Source organism: Triticum aestivum, chromosome 7B (assembly GCF_018294505.1).
Source record: "Triticum aestivum cultivar Chinese Spring chromosome 7B, IWGSC CS RefSeq v2.1, whole genome shotgun sequence".
Taxonomy (NCBI): Eukaryota; Viridiplantae; Streptophyta; class Magnoliopsida; order Poales; family Poaceae; genus Triticum; species Triticum aestivum.
In genome coordinates this window covers 264,298,025-264,304,459 of record NC_057813.1, presented here as the reverse complement: position 1 = coordinate 264,304,459, position 6,435 = coordinate 264,298,025, and positions in this window count along the sequence as shown.

The window sequence follows — 6,435 nt, the reverse complement described above, 5'->3', positions numbered from 1 at the left end:
CACGTATTCTGATCGCATAGTGATCATAAAAGGGGGAAACTCTATGCATATTTTTTTAGCAAAAGAGGGTTTCCCCTCCGATTTCTATTAAAGAAACCACCACGGAACCAACATGATCAATTAAACCCTAAGCATGATCAATTAAACCGTATTATGGCTGTGCCATGGCAGATTTGAAGCTGCAAACCAGAGAAATGATATTTAGCATCCATTGTTTGCTTCGAACGAAGAACTAAATTCTAAGAGCCGAAAAGAAAGTAGAGTAACCAAGTTAAGATCTATTTTCTGGTTGAGATCAAAAAGTTGAGGAGATATGAAGTACCACCTCTCTTACGGCACCGTGTAGGCATCGGGGGTGCGATGGCTGTCGGTGGCGTTGAAGCAGATCTGCGACGGTAGACGGGTGCATCGGGGGTGCGATGGCTGTCGGTGGCGTTGAAGCAGATCTGCGATGGTAGACGGGTGCATTGGGGGATAAGTCTCGTTGCGGTGGAAGAGAAGGTCGTGTGAGTGGCCCCGGCAAAGAGGACGACCACGCCGATGAATCGAGAGGACGCGATGCAAGGCTATTGGTCCGTCGTCGTGGATGAGAAACGTCCATCTCTAGCAGTGGACGACGCGGTCTTGGTAGGAGCTCCGGCATGGTGGAGGATGGCGGCGATGGATGTGGTGGAGGACGGAGGCGATGGATGGGGTGGCGGACAGTGGCTGGTGGGGGGATGGGGTGTTCTAGCGCGGACGGTGTATGAATGGGAAAATGGCGGGAGAGGTACGGGGAACCATGTTTTTGGGACGCGCCTGTCTGAAATATGTGAAAGTTACGAACTTAGCCCCCGTTTAAAATTTGGACGTCTCGTCGGTTGGGGATAGAACGCATCTCGCCAATATTTGCCCAGAGCGATTTCGGGCGAGGAGAGGGTGGTTGGCGCCCATGGTTGGCGTCCATGATGTATGAACGGGCTGACAGGTAGGGCGGTTGTGTCACATCTTTGTGAAGTTACAAACCTGCCCCTATTGAAAATATTTGCCTACATCGATTTCGGCCGAGTCGAGTTTGTTTTGCCGCCCATCGTGTATGAATGGGGAATGGAGGGAGAAGCAGAGGTCTTTCGGACGAGCTTGAATCAAATGTGTTTTCCCGCCCATGTTTGACGCCCACCGTGTCGGAATGGGCTCAGAGGCGGTCGTGTCACGTCTAATTGAAGTTACTAACCTACCCCTATTTAGAGAAGTGGAAATCGGGCCGATGGATTGTCCGTGTAATGGGTAGACTATAATTTCCATCTCCCAAACAATTGGCTTCGGGCAGCCGACGTGGGAGTGGACATTTTGCTGCTTCTTTTGAATTTTGGGACAATAAGCATCCACGTTTACCCTGGCAACTAAATTCGAATCCACTTTGTATTCCTATATGAATCTTTATAAATCATTCTATGTGTTTTTATATATCTTCAAAAGGACGACAAAGATGTATTCCACTGTCATATATGAATATGGTTCACAAATGCCGATACTCAAATTCAGAAACTAGAATCCAGTTTAAGGTGAATTCAAATATTTGGAACACTTCATGTCCAACTCAAATTTCACACGCAGCATAATGTGTACTCCCATTTAGATATGTACACAAGCGATGTATTAAGATTCAAATACCGAGTCAATCAACCAAGAATGTACAGAATTAACAGACATATAAACACTTATAGAGTATATGGATCAATAATATCAACTAACATACATAAGCCAGGCCGCTGTACTTTTTTTTGGCTACAACATCATCCTTTTTTTAGCCAGCATCTTGGCGCTTTCCGATGCGTGCCACTTATGGTCCATCTATACTACAACTATTTCGGAATGCACATTCAGCCTGATTGGCATATTTGTAGGTCTGGCACAGCAATCCAAATGAAGTGTCTTCGAGTCTTATCAATTAATACAAACTTGTGCTCAAATAAAATTCCACACCAAAAAAAAAACAATTATTACATGATCTCTAAAACAAATGGTTTGATTGATTACATGAACAGACAACACAAAGGTTATTCAACTATAGAAAGAACATTTCACCTATGACTTACCAAGTAGGAATTTAATTTCCTTTTTTCCTTCAGGACCTTAACAATCTGGTCAGTCTCAGCTTGCTTCATTTTGAAATCCACCAAATTTTAATGGTTGTCTTGAGTACTGGTTGTGATTGTGCTGTTTGCTTCCTCAACATGTCAACTTAATCTCTAAGTGCACAAGCAGAATCTCTTTCTACCACTAGTTAGCCTCTAGAGCATCAGCAGTTGGCAATTCTAAATGCACGATTGGACCGGTGCCACTGCTGTGGGATGATGTCTTTGATCTTGGGCTAACCTGTTTTGCCATTAAAGTTCCGATTGGATTCAGAAAAGTTGAAGTTAGCAAAACATCTCAACTGGGAGTTATAACAGCAAACCAGTTAAACAAACAAGGAATTAAAGAGTTTCAATTGGATGCTGAAAAGTACAGTAGTTATTAACATCATTGTAACCCGCTGTTGCAGAAGCAAAGCAGATAAACAAACAAGTAGATATTTAAGTTAAGGCAAATAGGTAATTCTTAACAGTAAGTATCAAACACATAGATAGGCGCAGTCTACAATATGATTAACAGGCTGTGCCATTAAGTAATCAATAGCAAATTAAATTAAGCCAAGCAAGGTAATTGAACAATTTTGCAATAAGTGGCTACCTAAAATTCCGAGAAGCAGGTAACTGAACTTATGCTAGTTCTTTGTATAGGCACACTGCAACTTCTTTTTCTCTTACAAGGTTGTACAAAGGAGTCCATGGCATCAATTGCTTGGATATGCAGTCCCAATACTTCTTTCTTCCCACACTACATGGGTAAGTCGAATGGTTAATCTGGTAAGATGGTGCGTCCTTGATATGTTATATGAGGGCGTGTAGTCAGAGTAGTTGTAGCCAAACACATCACACTGGCTTTTAATGTATATTTCATGCGATTACTTTTGGCATATCGAGATCTAAGCAATCTACAATAGGATGAAAAGACTGGCATCCTTCACATCATTGGCGAACTCAGTTCATAGAAACAAGCAATTCAACCATTCCGTTGGTAAATCAAAAGCGCCACTGGAATATTTTTCACTATCCAATCATACACGCAAAAAGGGGCGACGCCACCATAGGGGCTGGTATGGGCGGCCGCCTCAGGTGGGAGGAAAGTGTGCACCTAGTTTGAGTCGTCCAGGTTGGCCCACAGTAGTTTTGTTCGTCCCAACGCACGAGCAGGCAATGTGAAAATGAAGAAAAATGTTTCAATTTGGATGGGCCAATAACATAAGTGCAAGGCAGGCCCTATAGCAGGCTCGCGGCCCATACGAGCGCCTCCCATATCGATCGACAGCAGGAAAAATCCCAATTCATTCGCTCCAACCTCTAGTCTGGTTTGCTCCTAACCTAGCCGCCGCTGGATAGACCGACACAGCACTTCTTCGCACCCTTGTTGGAGGGCGGGAAGCCAGGCTTCAAGAGAACGGAAGTACAAGAAGATGAAGATCCAACCCTGGGTGTAGCCTGCATGGGAGGCAGCGGCGGCAGCACGGGCATGGCATCGAGCTTGCGCAAACGGACAGTCACAGCTTGCAAGAGTAGCATGCGCAACAAGCAGGTACATCACATCCCTGATTATATCTAATTCAACTCTTCAATTTCTGGCCAATAGTTAAACCTGACGGTGTTGTAAAACTGCTTGTATGTAGGGAATCTATGAGAAAATGAAACCAATTTCTACTTATTTTATAACTCCCCCAATCAATACTGAACTGACTGAATCTGATGTATCTAATCAGGTTTCCAGTGCAAACATACAAGCTCATGTTGTTCTTGAGCCTAAAGTGTCTAATGAACAGACTGCTAATGAAGGATTTGATGCAAACATTTTACATGCTCCAGGTGATGAACATATAGTGTCTAATGAGGGATCTAATGCAAGCATTTTGCAAGCTCATTGAAGGATTTAGTGTCTAATGATGATCTACTATGTTGGGAGAGACAAATATTTGTAGGCATTGATGACAAACAAATTATAGTGCATTTTCATACCTTGAGGAAACGTCGAGGCCATCTACCAGAAAGTCCCCGTATCATGACAACATAGCATAAATACTTTTCTAATCTGTTGTTTGAAACTATTGGCATACTTGTGCATGATAGATATATTGATATGCAGTTTGCGCACTGGTTATACGTGCAATTACACTTTGATATTTTCAGCCAGAGAATGAATAATTCAAGCAGGTACAAACCATGTTTGTAGTCCTTGTACACCATGTTGCATTTTGTGTTGTTCGGTGCTTGCATCATTTAGTGTTTATAATCTGAACTACTTTGGATCATTAGCTGGTTTTCAAAGTGCAAGTAGCTTCACATTTCTCAAGTTATGTTGATTTCTAGAGTGCAAGTGCCTTTGTATTTTTTAAGTTAAATGTTCGCCCCTGGTAACTTGAATTCGTGGATCAGCCACTGCACACAAGTCATACACGAATGCTAGCACGAATTAAATGAAATGCAGGGACTTACGCTAGCTCGCTGTAAAGGCTCACTGCAGCTCTGCTTGCGCTTGGGATGTTCCATGTACAAGTCCATGTTACCACTTGCTTGGATGTGCAGGCCTTGTGCTCCTTGCATCCCCCTCTGCATTATTGACATGGTGAATGGTTGATCAAATAAGAGGAATCAACCTTGATGTTGTACCAGAGGAGAGATACTTACAAGGTTATACGGGTGTGCAGGATGTGTACCAGATCCCGTAGCACCGTCATGCTTCGCTGAAAAATGGATTTGCTTATTTCAGATGATATCTCCAGAAGAAATAAGAGTTAAAGTCAGAGTTGCATAGGCGTGTAAGCTAAGAGAGCAGTGACAGGATATCCAAACATCATCGGAATAGTGCACAAGGGAGTGATGTGTGGATACCTAGTTCGGGCCGGCGTTTGGGCATGCTCGCCTAGCTAGAGTGCGGGTCACTTCAGAACCGTTGAGGGTGATGCACTGGCGTTGGCTGGCCACACACTGATGCAGATCATGGGTGGCAGCAGAGCGCTACGGTGCAGTGGACGAGACCGTTGGTGAAGCCCCAACGGTCTCGGGGGGCGGAGGTGTGACGATGTGCTCGGTGAAGTAGCCCCGGTGAGCTGGGAGACGGCGTCGGTGAAGCGCACCTGATGCGGTGGAACTCAGTGTCTATGAGGCACGTCGGTTGCGGCGGCCGACGTTGGCGGTGGACCACCCGGTGCGGTGGACGAGGGCGTAGATGAGGTAGCACCGGTGCGGTGGTGAAGCGCGACCGTCGTCTTTGTCATCGTTGTCCGGCATAGAGGTGGGGAACGGTGGGGAAAGAGACGAGACGAGGGGCGATTCAAGGGATGGCGGCGAATTAGGGATTTGAGCAATCTGGGCGCGGAAGGGGACGGTGGAGAAGAGAGATTTTGCAGGGCTGGAATTGGGGCCGCCAGATATTTCAATCCGAAACGTGGAAGCATGAACTTATATTGTCGTCGTCCTTTTTTGGGGGGGAGGGGGTGGGTGGATGGGTGCTACGCGTCCGTCCAACACACGCGACTACCCCGACAGGACTATGCTTCGATGCCTTAAGCCACCTGCCTTTGTGTCCATGACATGTGGGCCCAACAGGTGGCTGGCCCACATGTCAGTCGCCCAAGGGCAGTTGCCTTTAAGTCACCGAAGCAGCATCCACCCCAACACGACCCTGGTCTGCCTGGTGCGCCTACATTTGAGAATGCAAATGAATCTTCTTTCATTTGCAAATGAATCTGTATGTATTACCATGCCCGTGTTTTCCTTGCAATAATTAGTCATTCGAAATGAGATACTCCATCCGTTCACTTTTGTAAGTCGTTTCAGACAACTTAAAATGAACTGTTTTGCACATTGTCTGAAATGTCTTCAAGGTCTTATAAAAGTGAACAGAGGCAGTACTATAAATTAATTAATGAGGAGTTATTTGAAAAAAATCGAAACGGTACCCATGCTAACGTGGATTAGAGTGTGTCACATAATTAGTTATTTGAATTAGAGAGTGTGTCACGTAGTTAGTTATTTGAATTAGAGTGTGTGTCACGTAGCGATCTCCAATTCTAACGTGGATTTCGCATTTCACTGTATCCACGCTACTTTTTTAATACAAATTCATATGTATATGATGAACACCATGGTAGTGAGAAAACTTTTGGATGGATTCAAACATATGACCTACAAAATAGCACAACAAATTGAGTCAATGTCAACTTTTCGAAACTTAGTATGGCACAAATTCAAAATAATTACCCGTATGCCTGGTCCTTGATTCAAATCTTACAATGTACACCGAATTGAAATATCGATATTAAGTCTCATACTATGTACATTCAAATGTTGTTTTTAGCCC